Below are 20,859 nucleotides of genomic sequence, written 5' to 3' on the forward strand. Positions count from 1 at the left end.
CCCTGGCCTTGTGGCGAGGCCATGCATCATGGGAGAGAGCACGTGATGAGGCAAAGCAGCTCACCTCATGGTGGTCATGAAGCAAAGAGAGACAGGAAGGGCCTGGGTCCCACTCTCCATTTAAAGACATGCCTTCAGTGACCTCACTTCCTCTCAGTAGGCTGCCCACCTGCAGGTTCCACCTCCTCCCAATGGCACCACAGGCTGGGAACCAAGCCTTCACTGGGGAGTGTTGCACATCCAAATGATAGATCCAGGTCTGCTTTGCCCGCTCTGTATTCCTGGGCTTAGGATGGCATCTGGAACGTGGTAGATGTCCAACTCATGTCTGTTAAATGAATAAATGAATCCAACCCCTGAGGATCCTAACTGTTTAGAAAACCAAGTGACACTCTCCCTTCTGCCAAAACACAATCACAGATAACATGCCTGAGCCACTCCACAGCACGTGCTGCAGGGCCATCTGGGGGTGAGTTCAGAGAGGGTACAAGTGGGAAGTCGTCTGAGGTCACAGCTGGGTAAAACCTTTCAGTGTGCAGAGATGGACAGAGACTTCGGGGAGGAATACAGAGCTGAACAACAAAGCAGAAGAAAATGCCTGGTTTAAATCCTGGCGTTGCTGCCTACAAGCTCTGATACTCACTTTTGTGAGCTATCCCCTCTCTGAGCCTCAGTTTCCTCACTCATTAACATAGAAGTACCTGCCAGGAATGGAGTTGTGAAGACGAACTGGAGTAGCACCTGCAAACAGCCCGTCTGGCCACACAGTGCCCAGCGGTGTGGATTCCACTTCCCCTGCCCTGGGAGACTTGGGAGGAGCTGGCAAAGGCGGGAAGTGGGAAGGATCATTCCAACACTCTTCACTACCAAGAAAAATGTTCAAATGGCAGCCAAGACCAGACCCAGCTGGCCCTGACAACAGAACCGAAAATATGGCAATGGAATTTGTTTCCCGACAACAAAAATCTCCTTAGAATTTTGCTGATCCTCTCCATCTGCAGCGAGGACTCAACAAATGCAAATAAGCTCCTCACCAGCAGCAGGGTGTTGAGCTGTTTCTCAAGTGGGGCAGAGCCCCATGCGGCCCTCACATGATACCCACATGTTGCCCAAGAGTTCCACCAGTCACACCAAGCATTTCTCTGCAATGCCATTGGAGCCTTACCTATTTTGTATAATGGTAACCACTTCTGTGCCTGCAATTCTTGCATAGACAGTAGCTCATTGATTCTCAAAATAGTCCTGGGCAGAAAAACACATGGAACAGGGGTCAGTGTTAAGCTCCCTCTTTATAGATGAAGAAACTGAAGTTTAGAGTGAGTCCATGTCTCATCCACACTCCTGAATCTGGCAGCAACTGAGAACACCTGCCCTCCTGCTGGGATATAAGTCCAGAGCCCGTTACACCACCTCACACTTCTGCATGCCTCAGAACCCAGGTGCTCCAAAACATGAATTAGGCTTAGCGGATGGACAGGGAAACTGCCTGACAATAACCAGTCATTCATTAGTACCATTCATCAGTACGCACTCATGCCAGGGGCAGTACCAGGTATGCTGCACATAGTATTTGCTCTAAACCTTGTCATAATCCTTTAGGGTATGACTTCTCACCCTCTAAACCCCTTTATATAAATCAAAATTAATAGGATTTTAAGTAACTTCCTCAGCTAGAAAGTGATAGAACGTGGCAAGAACCAAATCCAAGGATAGAGCACCCCACACAGGAAGCTACACAACTTCACAGGGAGAAGGGGCCCTTCTCACCAAATCTCAAATTTAAAGTGCATAAGAATCCTATGGTGGCTTTGGTAAAAGTTTTCTTGGTCTCATCTCCAGATTTTCTAATTCATCGGGCCTGGGGAGGAGCCCAGAAAACACTTGTTTAACAAGCAAACATCCCAGGCGGCTCTGGGACAGGTGGTCTGCAAATCCCACACTAAGAACAGTGCTTTAGGTATTTAGTAAACAGTCCTAGTGGTTCCTAAGCCGAATGCAATTTGCTTTGATTTTTCAGAGACCTACTCTGGGACAAAGTGCTCTGAAGATCAAATATATTTGATATTCTGTTCAAGACTAATGGGAGCAATCACTTCTCCTCAGCTTGGAGAGCCCATTAGCAGCACAGATGAGCTCAGTATTTAGAAGATCACGAGGCACTTGGAATATCACTCAAGACTCCTCTCTGAAGGATGTGCTAGAAACAATGCCACTGCAGACAGGGCTTGTTTGTGTCCCAATGCACGTGTGCACACGCAAGTTCAAACACGTGACACATGTACACACGGGTGGCTCTGCTCCCTGGACTCACTAAGTTCAGCTTGCCTCCAAAAGCACTGGGTTACCTCTTTGACCACTTGGGTAAAAGTTAACCTATTTTAGAATAAAACTGAATCTATAAGTCTAATAAAGAGAGGGAGGGTGTTTAGGAGGGGAAAAATAAAAATCCATTTCCACCATACATTATAAACCCAAGGACGAAAGAAACTCTCTGGAGCCTAGCTTTTAATAAGCAGAGAAAGCCACCTGTCATCTGCACAGTCCTGTACAGACATATATTTAAGGTGCTATTTTTCTCTTCACATTGCATAATGCCAGGTGTAAGTGCAAACATAAGAAAGAGCATTGAACTTAAGTCCCTTCGGGGGCAATTTTTTTATTTTAAAGCTTGTACATGTGTATGTATTTCATTCTGACCAAAAGAGTAGAATCCATGCACAAAACGAACTCAAACTTTTTAATTTTTATTTTTTCACTCTTAATATGTGCATTTTGCTGCCAGCACTCCATAGAAGCTGGAAGATTTGACGTCATCCTGGCTTTGATTCTCTCTGGACACACACATGCCATGGGTCCACCAGGATGCTATGCACACAGGGCACCTTGAATTCTGTATTTTTGCATGGGGCTTCAGCAGACACGTGCATGTGGCACTGTCCCATTGGACCTCTAAAACACAAGCTTAAACATTTATTAGGAATTTCTACATGGCAACACCAGAGCGTTAAAATAAGCACAAACCAGTTGCACAGGCTGCAATACCCTGAATGTGGTCCTGTGTGTCTCATGGAGTCTGGGGGTCGTGCAGGACTAGAAGGTGTTGGAGACAAGTGTGAGGAATCTGTGAACTGGAGAGGAGGCCACAGCACTCAAACTAGAGCCTGCCGTGCCCAACAAGGAACCCCAGGAAAGTCACCAGAGAGCCCCACAGGAGGACAAGGCAGCTGCCATTGCCATACAGCAGCCACCAGGGCAACCCCCAATGCCCCAGCAAATCTGCACCAGCCAAGGGAAGGAAGCCTTCCCTGTCCCACCTCTCCTATGCCCCACCTCCAGCCCCAACCCTGCAGGAGCCAGAATTTGCAGCTACAGAGCTGTGGAGGAAAATGTCAAGAACGAGGCTGGTGACAGGGAAGAAACGCACCCTCTCTCGGCCCCACTTCAGTCTTTCTGTCTCAAGCAGGTGCAGCTGTGAGTCAGTGGAAGATTTCACTTTGAAAGAAGTTCTAGGTTCTGTGACACAGTCTGCTTATTTTAATTGTAGAAATGAAGCTCTTTGTCAAAAGATGTCTTATTACCTAAAAGTGACAGCAGTTTCCATGACCTGTTCAAGATAGGAGCCCCGCTGCAGGGAGGTGCGAGTCCTGTTTGGATTGAGTGGACAGAGGGGTGAGCGTACAAGTGTCTTCAGCTCATCCAAGAAATGTCTCCCTGTGTGCACACACAGGCACACACACACATTCACATGCACACACACAGAGCTCTGCCGTGTGGACCCACCAAGATCATCTCACCCTCTACCCACAGCCATCCTTGTGTCACTATGTCACCATTTTGGGGTGAAAAATTAAGCCCTCCTAGAATAAAACAAAATCTACAACTATAAAATAAGGAAGAAAAGGGGTTGTATAAAGGGGAAAAATATCACCCTTGCACCTCCACTGTATATTATGAATGTAAAAAATGTAAGATAAAGGTTTCACTCTCCTTCACACTCCTACTGGATTTTGCTGTTCCTCTGACTGAGGGTGGGTGTGTTCTGTCTGTGTCAATTTGCTTGCTTCAGTGATAGGGTGATGATTATATCCAGCTATGGATTTGAGCCTGTAAAGTCTCATCCCCAGCTTAAAATCCAGGAGACTTTTTTTTTTTTTTGTAAGAAGTCACCAATCAAAAAAGTTTAACTATAACATGCACATCAAAGTAAAATTAACAGTGTGAATTATTTTCAGCAACACACTAACATACAACATATACTCACCATGATGCCTAAAACAAGGGTTTCTGACCACTTTGGTCTGTTATATGCTGGTGCTTAACCCAGAAGTCAAAAGAAATAAAATGAGCCCTGGGCTATGAAGAAAGGGCTAAAATGAAGCATAGATACTTTCTATTTTATTCAATAATGAGATGGGTCTACTCACCTACCTTTTTGGATCATCGAAAATTTGTCTTTCTGGATTTTAGACCACCTTATCTACTGGAAACATGAAAACAGTTTGGGGTAGGAGGTCAATGATTTATAGTTCTACCAGCACAAATGAATTAGAATAAGTAAGATCATTAAGCCATCAGAGCCTTCTAAGAAAGTCAATTGTATTCCTAACAATAATTATAATCAGACCTTATTATACTTTAGCTTAGGTTCCAGCCCCAATCTTCCTTCAGGTTCTGAATAGCAAAGCAGCTGCTATGCAAATTTCAATGAGTAACTGGATCAAGTACCATTTTTGAGGTCTGTTTGCACCCATGTTAGGCTCTAGTTTAAGGATTTAGCTTACACTGACCACTCAATTCTTGCCCCATTTCTATGAATTTTACAGGTGTGTTGAATCTGAGGTCATAGTGGCCCCCAGTTTGCCCAACTTCACTGAGCTAATAAAGCAGCCAGATCTGGAGCAAATGCCTCTCAGGCTGGTGCTACAGTCATATTCTCAGCTCCTCCTCTGCACCCTGGGTGACCATGGATACTTCTCCTGGACAGCTTCATAATGTCACCAGAAATAGAAGCTCATAGACATCCACAGAGAGGAGCAAGTTAAAGAGACAGATCCTCAACCCAGCTGTTCACCCAACAGCACAGTGAATCTCAAGAGGGGCAATTAAACAGTCCCCATGTCCTGAAGATGAAGTTTACAGCAAGAGCTTTCTCTACCCCAGAATGTTGGATATGGAGTTGAAAGAGCACAGAAGTGTGATCTTTACACATTAAATATCTGGTTCTTAATAATGCATTAACTTTAGCGCTTCAAATCCTTTTTAAACGTATTTCTTTTTCAACTATTCAGATAAATGCTAATTTAATGGAAAGAAGGAAGAGAAAGGAGGATGTGTTGAGGAAGGGAAGAATAGAAGGTTGACTGGAAGAAAGGCAGAGAGGGTGGGAAGAAAGGAGGAGGAGCAGCTAAGACAGAAAGCAAACACTGTGATCAAGAAATGGCAAGATCCAGATTAGAAGCCAATCTCTCTTACTCCAAAACCCAGTGTGGGAAACAATCATTACATATGCCTTTTAATTTAGATTTGTGATAGTTTTTGAGGCCAGGCTTCGTTCCTTTGAAGATTTCAGAGGAAACCCCACTACTGGGAATGCATTACACATTCCATAGGAAAACGGTACATCATAATAATCGTGAAAGATGCCCTCACTACAGCAGAAAGCTGGAGCTTCGTTAAGTAGCTTCTAAGACTTGCCTGAAAAAACTCACGCAAAGTCAGAAAAAATGGGGCTGTCCAGTGGTGAGCAAAACCTTCCTCGTGGCCCACATTTCAGGTCTGAGGATTCGGCAAGGAGGACCCAGCATCATGCCAGAGCCAAAGGCTATTGGGAGACTACTCATGCTCTCGTGGGTCTGTTATACCAGATTCATGGGACCCCAATAGACTTCCGGGAGCTGAATCCGATGCAATCACATAAGAGTCTTTATTGCAAGCTCGAGCCTGGACTCACAACCATTTCTGAGGCAGCAGTCCCAAGGATTGAATCCCAGTCCTTTGTTCAGTGAGATTTTATAGGTTTTGGGGGATTCTTTATGTGTCACAACATCACACAGCAAATCATCTCATACCATGGGAAAATCAAGCAACAACTCTTAACATTGATTAGCGCATTCACTGGTGGGAACAAGTCGGTAATGGTGATTGGTTAGTTCAAGGGGTGGATACATTTGAACTGATTGGTTTGAGCCACAAGGGGTGTACGTGCTAAACTACATGGTTTCCTAACATGTTAGCAATCACAGAGACTACTGGGGGGGGGGTCATCTTGCATCCCAGGTATCTTCCCTGTCCCACACTGATTGGTGGTTGCTAGGGGGTTGCTATGGGTCTTCAGGGTCAGGCATTAGGCCCCAAACATTCTTTGGTCTTTCCAGGAACTAGCATAACTGAGTCAGGAACACCTGACACAGCAGATCTCTCCTATTATTTACAGACAAACAAACTCAGCAGGGTGGCTATGTGCCTAGGAGTGCTCTGTGGGTTTTTCCAAGGACAAAGGTCACGCCCCCTCCCCTTTGGACAGGCTTTCCTCTGGGTAGAGGCTGGTTTCTCAAAAATGGAGTCACATCAGTTTACCAGGTCCACACATTATTACCATGGCCACTGTCTTCAACCTTACTGCTTTCATTATTTACTAGTGCCCCGTTCTTACAGGGAGTATTCTCTGGAAGTCATCTGTCCCCCCAACCCAGTGAATAAAGACTTTCTTCTCTCAGAGTAATTCCCTTTTGTCCAAAATGCAAACCACTCTCTTGGAGTGACCATTTCGGGAGGTGAGTAAACCTAATTGTTTCCTCTGCTGGAGGAGAGTCACCAAAATGGCGGCCCTGGCTTCTCCTACCCTGTGATGATAAAATCTCCGAAATGTGAAGGAGATGGGAGAAGTGCAAGGGGAAATGGCTAGGAAGTAAACAAAAGCCCTGCCTGGGAGAGAGCAATCATTTATTCCCTCAGGAATCATCCACACCCTACACCAAACCATGCACAAATGGCAGATCTTTGGGGCCAAGAAGATGACTGAAGACTTCGTCAAATGGAGACCCGGGGAGGTTGCGAGTGGTGGTGACATTGGCATGTTCTCTCTCAATGCTGTCAGTATTGTCAGCTCTCAGATTCTTTCAAAAACGAAAATAAAAGAAATTAAGATTTTCATGGGGAATAACCCAATTTTTGAATTTGGTAACTTTTGTTTTAATTTCATACACTGTTATGGACCAAACAAAACCCCCATTTTCAGACCAAATATGTGATAGAACCTCATGTGAACATCTACTGAAATAAAAGAGAATCTTGTCCAGCAACTCTGTGACTGTGGCATAGGTTGGAATCCAATGAGTGATGATATTTGGATGTTCTTGAACTTAATTATTACCTTGAAGGGTTCAAATGTAGTAAAAAAAAAAAAAAAAAAAAAAGGAGCAAAATCTTTCCTTCCTCTTGGTGGGGGTTAGGTGGGAAGAGGTGGATTGTCTACTTCTCTGAGCCTCAGTTTCACCAACAATAGAAAAAAAAGGAAAGATAAAAAGAAACTCAAAAGACAGTAAAAACTTCGTGGAAGATGCCCCATAAATCTTACATCCCAACCAAGGGCTATGTGACCTTGAGAACAACCCTTTATTTTTCTAGACTTAAATTCACAAGTGCCAGGTTGGAACCACATGATCTCCATGGTTCCTCAGGATGTCACCTTTCTGGGAACACCTCAGGATCACCTTCTGCTCCCCGGTGGCGCTGCCCTATTGACATCTTGCTCTCACTGTAATTACTGGGTTGGTTTTACTAACATGTAAGCTCAGAATTAAGATCTGGCAAAGGAGACATTAGCAATTTAACTGTGTTTAAAAGGAAAATACAAAAGATCTCCAGATCCCTCACAAAGCTATCTAAAGGACAAATGGTTGTCATTTAAGTTTTGACATAATTATAACACTTAAGGTTAAAATGTGCACTGCTCAATAAGCCTTCCTGAATAATTGCAGTGTTTCTAGCCAAACTGGAGGCTGGTAATTGACTTGCCTGGAGGTTGCTAGGGAGGCCCTAACTGCACGGGATGAGTAAGGTGAATTAAACAATAGGACCTGGAAGAGTCAATCCTGTTTCTCAGAGAAAAACCCACTTAACTGCAGCAGGGACGGGCAGAGCAGGGGCTCCGAAGCAGAATCCAGCTCCCTGCTGAAGCGAGCTTTGCCGTGCAGGGACCAACATGGCTGCAGCTGTGCCCGGGGAAAGATGCCATTCATCATGTCCCTCTGCCTCCTCCCATACATTATGCTATTGTTATACTTTATCATCTTCATGTCTCCCCAGGTACCAGTCAGTTTTTGCTACAAAACAACATGAAATCTCGGTGGTGTAAAAAAGTAAGTGTTATTTCTCACTCACATCTGTGTTTCTGCTGGTTTGGCCAGCCCGGGTCTGCTTGATGTCTCTCATCCTCCTGGGACCAGCTCGCTTCCTGGGGCATAGTCATTCATGGACATGGGAGAGAGTATAAGGACAAGCAGGAGGACACGGGGCCTCCTAGGGCCTCAGCCCAGAACTGAGACACTGATGCTTGCATCCCATTTGGGCTGTACGCCCAAATCAAGTCTCATGGCCAAGGCCAAAAATCATGGAGAGGAAATCGCTCCTCCCATGGTTGGGACAGCAGTGAATGTTTGCAGAACCATCATCCAACCTCCTGCACCCCTGAAGACCACAGACCTTTTGAGAACAAGAATCTTCTTGCTCTGTCCCCTCGGTTGCCCCACAGAAGGCTAGAAAAGTCGACTCTGGGGGCTGGGGATGTGGCTCAAGCGGTAGTGTGCTCGCCTGGTATGGGTGCGACCCGGGTTCAATCCTCAGCACCACATACAAACAAAGATGTTGTGTCCGCCGATAATTAAAAAATAAATATTAAAATTCTCTCTCTCTCTCCCTCTCTCACTCTCTCTTTGAAAAAAAAAAAAAAAAGTCGACTCTGTTCTGTTCATTGAAATGTGATCCTTTGGTATCTAGGGGTGGGCCCTCAGGCCAGAGGCTGGACTAATAGGGAAGTCAGGTCTGTTGAAAATTAATGGTTCTCCAGCTGCGTCACTTGTTCCTGAGCTAAAGCAGGGTGAAAAGGATGTGGGCAATCAATCGCTAAAGTTGGAGACACAGGGATCTTCTGTCATACCTGATGAGAACATGGTCTCAGGTAAGCTTTCTACCATTCAAACCTTGATTTTTTCAACTATGAAATGGAGATGATGGCTTTACCTCTCTCTGTTGTACTTTAAAGGAGTACCAGACTCACTTGGTTCACTGCACTGATAGCAGGTATCCACCACCCCGATCCCATCCCAGCCTGCCCCCTGGACCATGATTTAGCTTGCAGGTGTTTTCAGGGCCAGAGATATGGAGAGAAGGGTTAAGCAGGTGTCTGGATCCCTCTATGCACAGGGGACAGGTCTTCCTGGACTGAGCAAGGCTTTCCCCTCCTTCTAAGAGAGACATAAGTTGCACAGACTGTTTCTCTTTCTCTTGATGGTATATGTGATCTGATAAATTGCCAGCAGGGTTCCTGTCTCAGTCTGTTTCAGTGGCTATAACTTCTTGATATGTCCTCACATGACAGAAAGACAGCAAGCTCCTATAAGGGCATTAATCCCATTCAAGGGATCTCCACCCTCTTAGCAGGATCATGTCCTGAAGGCTCCACCTGCTGCCATCACTGTGGGGGTTATGGTTTCAATAAATGAATTTAAGAAGGACACAAATATTCAGACTATAGCGGGTCCCTCCCTTGTCTGTTACAAGGGTTTTTCTCCTCTACTCTCACATCTTTCATCCTGGGAAAGATTAATGTTATGTACTAAATATTTGTGTTCCCAAAAACTCATACACTGAAGCCCTAACCCCCAGTGTGATGGTATTTGGAGACAGAATATTTGATAGGCAATTAAGTTTAGATGAGGTCATGAGGTTAGGGACTAATGATGGAATTAGTTTCCATATGAGAAGAGACCACAGAGTCTCTCTCTCTCTCTCTCTCTCTCTCTCTCTCTCTCTCTCTCTCTCTCTCTCTCCCTCCTTCTCCTTCTCTCCCCCTCTCCCTCCTCCCTCCCCTCCCTCCCCCTCCCTCCTCCCCATCTCTATTCCATCTCTCTAATTCCCTCTCCTAGTTCCTCCCTTCCTCCCTCCCTCCCTCCCTCTGTGCTCCCTCCCTCTCTCTCCACCAGGTGAGGACACAGTGAGAAGGGAGCTATCTGAAACCTGGGGAAAAAGCCCTCACCAGGCATTGAGTTGTCAGCACCTTGACCTTGAACTTTCCAGCCTCTAGAACTGTGACAAATCGATTCCCATTTGTCTATAAGCTACCCAGTGTTTATTATTTGGTTTCAGCCACTTGCTTTAGTCAGTTTTTCATCACTATGACCAAAAGACCTGACAAGAACAGCTTAAAGGCGGAAAAGTTTATTTTTTAGATTATGGCTGCAGAGGTTCAGTCTGTTTTTGGCTGACTCCAGACATTTGGACCCAAGCTTTTGGGGGACACCACATATCTAAATCACAGCACTACCTGTACAGACTAGGACAACAGGTGATGTTGTCCCCCTCTCCATGATGAGAGAAATGAGGTTACCATTGTTTACTAAGTGACTTTCCTGAAATTACACAGGTAGAAGGTGACAGTCTTTCCATTAGCAATTTATTCCCTTTAAGCCTGAAACCATATACACACAAACATGTCTGAAAGAAGAATTGCACCCTAAATCTTACTGTCACCTTCTTGAGCTATGGCCATGCTCAAATGGCTGGGTCCAGGGGAGGTTTGATAAGTGATGGCAACCAATTGCTTCCTCAGAAATACCCAGAACCCTTCAACTGCTTGGAAGCTTGACAAAAATTCTAAAAGAAATGCTCACTGCCATGCATTTGTAGAAAGAATATTAATGGACCCAAATGTAAGTGAAAGACCACACAAAACCATTGAACAGAATCTCTTTCAGTTAACTGAGAATGGCACAGAGGAGAATAAAAATGACAGTGAATGGCAGAAAGGAAAAGGTTAGGACACTAGTGTTTATTTAGTGCACATCATTTTCCTATCACTCTGTTAGAATGCTTAATATAGCATGCATTTTAAACTTGGAAGGAAAGGGTCAATGGCTAGTTGTGGCCTTTTCTCTAGCCTAAGGGGAACCCCCAGATTTGATCTTCAGTTGAATGTTTCTTGCAAAGCCCACTTAAGGAATTGAGAGAAGTATAATACCTCCAAGATAAATGCAAGAAAATGTAAAGACTGAGCACCAGAGCCTCATCATTCAGGTTACTTTTTGAGTAACCTGCAACTGATTCGAGACTACTTATTGATGAGATGCAGCTGCACTGGGAATGACCTCTGGTCAGTCACCCCTCAACCAGGTGTAGCAGGGTATAAAAGTCATAGATCACCAGAATGGGTCACTGTCTGTGCCCTCTTGGCTTTGTCTTGTGGTAATGAATGGTTCAATACAAAGTAATGTGCAAATATTGAAAAGTTTGGGAACCCCCAGAGATCTCAGTTACATTGTTAATGTGTGTGCTGTGCTATTTCCTGTTTCCTGACCTTTCTTAAAATTAAACTTGGAGTTGGGTGAAGATCATGTCTCTCTTGATTTCAGCAGTCAGTGTAAACCCCAGGCCATTGCTGTCAATCAAGCAAATGAACACTATGATCATGAACCAGTTCTCAAAAAAAAAAAAAAAAAAGAAGTACATTTGTCCAAGATTGCTCAGTTGCTTATAGACACCCTTGATAGTGGTGTCTCTCCTCCTCCCTCGGGTTTGGGTGCCCAGGGTAATGTGGATCCAGCCTCAGCCCAATTTGGGTCACATTCCTATTGCTGTGAAAATTGATGGATCAGCATTCAATCAGCTGGCCACTGACGGAGGAGGAAAGTTCTCAAGGACTCTGGTAAACGAGGCCTTTCTCTTTTCAGAAGGAGACCTTGGAAGAAACAATGTCTTTACGCCCCGGGCATTGCAAGATCTGAATGTAGCTGCTGGAAAACAGAAGTCAATTTATGAGCAAGAGGGAGACATCTGGAGGTCTCAGGGAAAACACTGAGGATGGCAGACTGGGGAGACTCCTCTCCATGTCATCCCTGGGCTTCTTATTGTGTCAGACCTAGAGCAATATTTCACTTGCATCATTAGATTCAATAACAAATTTCTTCATCACTCCACCAAATTTTGGTCACTGTCTTTTCTTACTTACAGACAAAGGCATGCAAACTCACAAAGCCAGTTAAGGGGTAAGGGCCTGGCAGGAACATTGATCACAGAGGGTCATGACTGTTAGAGTCATCATGGGATCATTTGGTCGGGGATGATGCAGTTATGTCAGTGCCACGGACAGAAAGTGCTCCTAGGCCAGCCTCCAGTCCTCCCAATGTGAAAGCAGAGGCCATAGATCAATCAAGAGGGCAGAGAGAAGCACTCAGTTCCATCAAGCCAGACACATCTGGTGTGACTCGTTGACGTGGACCCAGTGTGCCTAGAACCATCCAACAGCACCAGACACAAAATCTTCCAGGAAACATATGCAGTTTTTGCAGGGAGAAACACTGGAATGACTTAAGAGTGTATGTGTGCATGGGTACTGAATAAGGAAACTAAAAATATATGGGCTATAAAAATCCTAAGCACCAGGGACTTGGGAGTCCTCAAGCCACACCCAGGAGGTGAGTGCCAACTTGGTCTACTAAGGTTCAGCTCTGCACAGGGAAAAATGTATTTCGCCTATCCTAAATGGAGGTCTTGATGGCCTAATTGACTTACACCTTGAATGGGGTAATGCAACATTAAATCAAACTGAAAAACAGCTGCTGGAAGTGGAGGTGATTTTTTCCATGGAAACAATAGCTGGTATTGTCAGTGAGGTCACAGGGCAAGTACAGTGTTGTTCATTTCTGAACCTTACATACTTGATTTCCATGTCCTCTTTAGTTGAAGATGCATAGTCGATTGTTTGAGTCAGCTTTTTTGATGCCGTGTTCAAAAGATATAACAAGAACAATTTTAATGAGGAAAAGTTGACTTGGGGGGCCTCACTTTTTTCAGAGGTTTCATTCCATAGACAGCTGGCTCTATTCCTCAGGGCTGGAGGTGAGGCTGAACATCATGGCAGAACACTGTGGTGGAGGGAAGTGGCTCAAGACATCATACCAGGAAGAAGAGAAAGAGCAAGTTCAGTTCGCCAAATATAGACCTCAAAGGCATGCCCAAGGACTCACCTCCTCCAGCCACATCCCACCTGGCTTCAATTACCAGTTAATATCCTGATGGGGATTAATTCACTAATTGGATTAAGGCTCTCAGAACCCAATCATTTCACCGCTAAACCTTCTGGCATTGTCTCACAGATGAGCTTTTGGGGGGACACCTAACATCTAAATCATGACACCCATGTCACCCCCATGGAACTGTTGAGTACTCTGCTTTTGAAGGCTGTGCTAATCTGAGACATACTGACCATTGTGGGTTACAGAGCATGAAAGATGTTCTGTTTTTCAGGAAAGCTCTGAAAAGGGGGACAGTCGCTCATCTGTCTGAGATTTTTTTTTTTTTTTTTTTTTTTTTTTTTTTTTTTTTTTTTTTTGCAGAACAACAGATCTGTCAACAGGCTTGAGGATGGATGAGCTGACCTGTAAAGGTCCCCATCGTCAGCAGCCACTGACAGAAGAGAAGGGGTGAAGTTGGAGAAAAGAGTCTGAAAAGCTTCATTTCAAATGCTTCTCTGAAGTACAGAACTGATTCCAAACCACAAGTTGCTGGAGGTTTTTTTTTTTTTTTTTTAAATCTTTCTTTTATACCTTGGTTTTATAAGCACATAAACAAGCATACAAACAAGGTCAAGGAACTTCCACAGACACTATTCTCCCTGTCTCTATTACACTTCAGTCAGCCAAGGTATCTTTCCAGGGCAGCAGTCAAATTAAATAACTGGGCATCCATAAATCACACACGTGACTTGCACCACTTACAAGTGTTTGCTGGTCTCCTTACAATGGTTGCAGAACAGTTTCTGTTCTTGAAGATGGAGGCAGTTACATCTCTACTGGACCAAAGATGTGCTTTTCTCCTATAGTTTACCTGTTTTGAAAGGCTTCCTGCCTCCTTGGGACCAGGAAGAATATTGAGCCTTTCATCACCTTGAAGAGATAAAGGAAGACAGATCTGTGAGCAGAGGTGGCCAATCTCAAGGGATTCCCTCTCTATTGCTTAGACTGCAGGGCCTTTCTTGTCCCTAACACTCTTTTATATAGTCTGGTGTTTTCAGAATGATTAAAAAAGGATCAAGGATTTATTGCCTATTTACAATAAACCAGAACATTTGATAGATGTTTTTATAGGTAATTTTCAAGAAAGAGTTCACTTCCAAGAGCAGCTAAATGACTTGAACAAGATAAATAGAGCCTAGAAGTCTAAGACAAAGCATCAAGCACTCGGCACAGATTATCTTGTCAACTCTTAAATGAGTGCTCTACTCATTCCCATTCTCATTTCATACGGGAAGACTTTGAGATCAAAAGCGATTAAGGAAGTTGCCCAGGTAGGTGAGAGGGCTACATGCAAACATGGAAGTCTAATGTCAAGACCACTGGTTCCCATGATGTCCCTACACATCAGCTTAAGGAAAAGAACCCAACACCTGGCCAAGCATGTCCGAGTCATGCGTGCAGAATCATTCTTACTGCTGTATCACACTGCATCTCAGAAAGAAGATAATACAATTTCCTGGAAAATCAAGACATACTGAATGTCTGCCATGCCAATTCCAGGTATTATATCTTAAGGGATGGAAAGGATGTGTGAAACACACAGGCCCCTCCACATCCTTCATATTCTATTCTAATGCTCCTAGTCCCAAGCCACCAGCAGCTCTATTTCCCACTCAGAAAGGGAGTTAGAAGGGATCTGAAAGGCGCATCCACTGTAGGCCAGCAGAGAAACCATTGTTGCAAGGATTGACCTTGGACTAGAGAAGGGCATTGTTCTTTAGCTCAGAGTTGGGATCAGGGGTCAGAATAACCTGGACAGGTTGTGTAAAGTAAAGAACAGTGTCTCCCAGCCCCAGGCCTCATCTCACAACCTCTAATCAGAATCTCCAAGGAGAATCACAGCATCTATACTTTTGAAAAAATCTACCCAAGGCTATATTTTTCTGTATACTACCACATTGTTTGAATCTTTCACAATGAAAAGAGAATAAGCTACTCCTTTCTGAAATAAAATAAATAAGAGTGTTGTGTGTGCATGAGTGTGTGCTTCCTGTACTTACCACTTGAGATCTTCTAAGAATGTTCTCTCTGCTTCAGGCGTCACTGCTCAAAACCCTGACCCATTGCTTTTATTAAGCCTTTTTCAGGAAAATCAAAGAAGTACTATTGACATTGACAAGAGAGACTGAAGAAAGAGAAAAGACCTGCAATAAAATTGAACTAAACTGCAATTGCAGAAAGGGCACAGGTGTGAAGTCAAAAAGCCCTGGGTTTGGATTCTCTGCCATTTACTGCTAGCTCAGGGTTCCTCAACAAGTAACTTAATTGCGATGAGCCTTGTTCCCTATCTGTGCTCTGGAGATTATAATGTCTGTCTTGCACAATCATGGCAAGTATTAAACACAATAGTGCCCGTAGCACGTCTGAGGCAACCTCGGTGCCAACAAATGGCAGCTATCATCATCATTAATTTCCTTGTTAGCAAAACCAGTATTTTACTAATACTGATGACCCTTCACTTCCCAGAAATGAGTAGGCAAAAAAAGAAGAGACATTTCAGGAGTCTTTAAATGATTAGAAGGAGACGACTTACAAAGTCTTCGAGCACAGAAAGCACTTCCAGTGGCTGCAGAGACTTCTCCAAGGTTCTCTGAGCTGTTTGATCTTCTTTTATGTGGTGAATTCCAAAGCAAGGCTCCCTGTTCCTCCTGCAGCTGATATAAGGCCAAGTTCAAGGATGGCCCTCCATAACACAATTTTATCTCCTCTCTCTTTTTAGAGCTTCCTTGAGAGAAGAAAATCAACTACTCTCCAGGTAATTTTTGTGGAAGAAAAGCAGCATCAAAAAATTGGAGGGCGCTTGCTTAACTTTCCAAAAAGGCATTGTGATCTTTTCATGTTTTACCGCATGTGTAGAATCAGATAGTATCAAATCGTGTGTTCAGTGGTGTGGTAGAAGGGAAAGGGAATCCATCAGAAGGTTCTATCTCCTCCATGTGAATTAACAGTGGGGATTTGGCTGTTAAAGTCATCTTGTCATATCAGGACAAAAGGAGGACATGCAGGCAGCTCCTGTGGGAGACAGATTCAGAGGAAGTCACTCTGATGAATGACTGTGGGCTCTGGGCACACCTGTAGAAAGTCAGTGCTAAATAGCAGGCCAAGGAAATAACAAGGAAGGAATCATAAGACAGATTGCCAAGTAAAAAGGCATCCTTTAAGGAAAAAAAAAATGTGGAGCTTTTGTAAAACTGACATCAAGAAAATGGTTACAAAAAAAGAAAGCTACAGTCAATTCAGTTTGCCAGTGAGCAATATTCACAGCCAAGTGGATCCAGTCCTTGGCTTTCACCTGCCACTCAACCTCCAATCAAAATGGACCTCTGGGTACTTCATACACTCCCAAGCTTTGCTGGAGGGCAACGGGGCTTAGCAAAGTCCCCGCCTGGCTCGGCATCCCAGTAGGTAGGTGAGAACAACTCTCTTTTCTGCCCTCTTTCCTATTTGTTCAGCCTACCTTATGTCTCAGAGGGTGTTCAGAAATTTTCAACTTTCAGAGCAGATCACCAGGTATAGGAGGCCATTTTGCACGGGGTCTGGGGGGATAATACTTGACTAGGTGAAAACTAACGGTCCTCAGCAAGAAAGCTCAGAAGTTAAAGAGGAGCTCAAGGCATGGCAAGACGATCACCCCTTCTGAGAAAAGAGAATTAGGGTGGGACACTCTGCCATGCATTTCCATTGACCTCTCATGCCACCTCTTACTGATCCAGTGCCTGGGTTCAAGGTGGCCAAGATCCAGAAACAGCTGTGAGAGATTGCAAAGGCACATCATAAAAACCCAGAACCCAGGAAGACAGTAGAATTAACCAGACATAATTTTCCTGTCTTTGTATATGAATACATGGCCAGAGTAACTCCACATCATGTACAACCACAAGAATAGAATCCTAATTAGAATAAGCTATACTCTATGTATGTATAATATGCCAAGATATACTCTAATGTCATAGATATCTAAAAAGAAAAAATACTAAAAAAAAAAAAAAAATTTGCCTTTGCCAAATTAAAAAAAGAAACCCAGAACCCAGATAGAAGAAAGGAGAGATCATTTTTATGCCAAGAATCATTTTTATGCAAAACCCCTTTAATTGTCTTTTCAGTATGGTGGTACCTCAACACCCTGAACCTATGTGGCTATTTGCATTTGTTATCTGTGACCTTGAAGAATCATACCCATTCCCTTGGCTCCTTGCATTGGCTTCTCATAGGGAAGGAGAAGGGAGTAGAGGTGCTTGAACTTTTTTTCATCTTAAACTTGCTTTAGCAACAAGGACAATTTTTGAAATATCCACTGGCATTTGGGATATCCTGGGATTGTTTAGGGTTTTGTTTGTTTGTTTGTTTGTTTGTTTGTATGTGTGTGAGTTTTCTTTTAGCTTGGCCTCAGGAAAGGGAAGGTAGATGCCATTTCAGGAAGAAGCAGATGATGCAGGGGAAGGTCCTGCCAGGCAGGAAGGCAGAGAAGGACACAGTATTTTGGAATAAAATGAGAAAGAGAAGACCTCTCTCCCTTCTCCTTCCTTCCCTTTATTTCTAAGACAAACTCTGAAACAGAATCATATGAAAATTTTTGTAGAATCCAAGAAAAATGAAGCTCATTTTGTGCTTCCTCCCTGCCCCCAGACACAGAAGGGAAATTTTAAAAACCTTTAAAGAATCACCATGTCCAACATGGGACCCCTTTGGCCATGGTTGGAAATATTAGGAGAAGAAAGAGGTCACCCAGGTTTCCCCAGACCAACGCTGGTCTAGCAAAGATTCCTCAGTGTCCTGTAGACTAAAGATGATCACCAAGGTAGATGGGACACAGAGAGGACAGAAGAATAAAGGAATTTACAAGCTCTGGACTCATCAGGGGGTGAAACCCGGGTTTCCCCCCAAAATAGACACAGCCATTCTCAGGACAGTGGACAGCAGCTCCAGAAGCCCAGTTTTAGAGGAGACTAGTCCCACTGCATTTGGATGTCTACAAAGGACAGCACAACAAAAAGCAGATCTGAGCCCTTGTGTGTAGTTGACAATAAGTAACATCTGCCGTGAATAGAGATTAACAAAGGCCTTGACCGTGAGAGTGCGTGAGGCTGCTAGTATGCAAAGGTGCAGCTCAGACAGCCTCCGGTTCTCAGTGATTCACTGCTACAGGTGGCGCTTTACTGCGGAGGATGTTGAAGATAAACTGTTTCTTCCTAAGAGTGCATGGTGACTCAGTGACATTCAACCATGAGCATGCAGTCAAGAAGGCAATTTCACATCTATAATTGGATTTTGCCTCATATTAGTTGAAAACTGTGGGATAAAATTAACTAGACCCTCTGTATTCTTTGTCAGGGCAGCACTGGGTCAAGCAGAAAGGTTTAAGAATTTTTAAAAATCTAAATGGACTTGGCATAACTGAATCCTAATTATCCCCAGAGAGTATGCTCTGGAGGAGAAAGCAATGTCACTCAGCCATGGGGGACTGAGTGATTTTCCGGATTCTCCAGGTAGACTTATTAGGCATGAAAAGGACAAAAAAAAAAAAAAAAAAAAACTGTTGGTCACAACCCCATTCCAACTCTACCAGCCTGATACTCCCAAAGCCCCCAACTGCCCAAGGAGAGAGAGTAGAGCATAAAAAGGCAAAGCAACCTGCTAGCAGTGTGGAGGGTTATTCTGCTTCCTTTGTCTATGACAGCACGGGCCACCATTCACAGACAGGCTCTTTGTTAGTCACAAGAGCGAAGGCTGTCCAGAGAGCCTTCTGTGGCTCACCATGCCGTCTTCCCAGTTCTACAGGATGGCAGGTTTGTGCTGTTCTGCAGAAGTGGCAGAATTCCTCCAAAAGGGTGCACACACGTTACCTCAACATTTCCATCTCCAGCTAGGACAGCCTGACCCTGGAAGAAAAAATAAGAATGTTCTCTTTATCAACTTAAAATATCCTTTATTTTTAACAACTTTTCCAGAAAGTGGTAAAAACAAACCATTGGCTTAAGCATTGGATTAGATGATTGCAGAAAAATAACTTTAATGTCGTTTCTAATACCCTTCTACAATTGAGAGAAGAGCACAGAATTTCCTTCCTGGTGTTTGACCCAGGGCCAGGGAGGCAGCAGAGGCCCCAGGATTCCCTGGTTCACTGTGAAGCGGTTCAAAGGCATCCTGCACAATACTCAGAGGATGGCATGGCTTGGTCTATGCAGAGCCCAGAGATTCCTGCCTCAAGATCTTTGCAAACATGATAGATGGTTCTGTAAACATGACTCCAAAGTGTGGTGTTTATAGACCATTCTTTAAAAATTCTTCAGAGAGATATCAATAACCATTTGAACAGAGAAAATTTTAGGGAGTTATCTTCCTTTGTTCTTGGGATAACCTCCTACCAGTAAGTTCTCTCTGCATCCATACAACCAGGACTTCTTCTCCACGCAGGAAAAACACCTCAGGTAACTGTTAGAAAAATGTCTTACTGCAAAAGTCCTGTGCTGCCTTCAGGAGCCGATCATTTTAGAAAGCCCAGTGGAATGCATAATATGGGATCTTAGGAGGAGAATCTGCATTGGGTGAGGGGAATAAATTGTACTTCCAAGAACAGTGATTCAGTGGCCCTGTGTCCAGGGGTAAATGTGAGCATCTCAAGGTCAAGGATGCGGAACAGCATTTTTATCTTTACGTGCTCAGCACTTAGCAATGTACCCGACACACAGGAAGTACTGGAAAAGTTAGATGAATGAGCAAATGGACATGGGATATTACACTTTGGAGCAATGATTATAAAAACACATGTTCTGTCAACCTCATAGGATGACCGTGGTGGAAACTGACTTGTGCCTGAGCAACGGTGGTAAAAAATGAAGTTCAAGATCTTCAATGGGAAATGTCAGCTGAGAGAGGAAATGCAGAGCAGGAAGACCATGCATAGAAGTGTGCCACAAGGCCAGGAGTGGTGGCCACAGAACACAGCGGACTCAGCTGACTGGATCGTTCAGTGGGTGGAGGGCTGGGGCCACTGGCATCCCAACTTCTCATCCTTAACTCCTGTTCCATTAACTGCTAAGGAGCTCTGCGCTCCCTGGTGGTTAGCGGAGGAGTTTGTCAAGATGAGAAATCCACTTGGAAACATTTTACATCTTCCACACAATTGGCTCATTCACAATGTAATTGTGCTAGAAGCAAAAGCATTCAAGCACTCCCTCCGTGCTGCTGCACAGTTTTACCCAGATCTTGATAATACTTGCCAAGCTCTCTGTTTTACCTTGATTTCTACAGAAAGAAGTGGAGAGCAGGATACCCAGGAACTTTCATCAAAGCAAGAGACACTTGAGTATATTGCTCATCTCCAGTAGGAAAGAGGTCTTCCTAGACTCATGTTCTCTTTCTCAAAAGAAAAAACAAAAACATATCATTTAAAACACATATGTGATCTGCAGGGTGAAAGAAAGAACCTTCTAGGTCAGGGTTGACAAACACATGACACTTTTAGCAGCAGCCTTTGCTTCTGCATCCATGAGGAACTGATTATTTTCTGTAAGCCAGGATGCAAAACTTCAGCCTCAGAATTTTTCTCAAGTCAGAGTTTTAGGCAGTC

This window comes from Callospermophilus lateralis, chromosome 9 (assembly GCF_048772815.1).
Source record: "Callospermophilus lateralis isolate mCalLat2 chromosome 9, mCalLat2.hap1, whole genome shotgun sequence".
NCBI classification, from domain to species: domain Eukaryota; kingdom Metazoa; phylum Chordata; class Mammalia; order Rodentia; family Sciuridae; genus Callospermophilus; species Callospermophilus lateralis.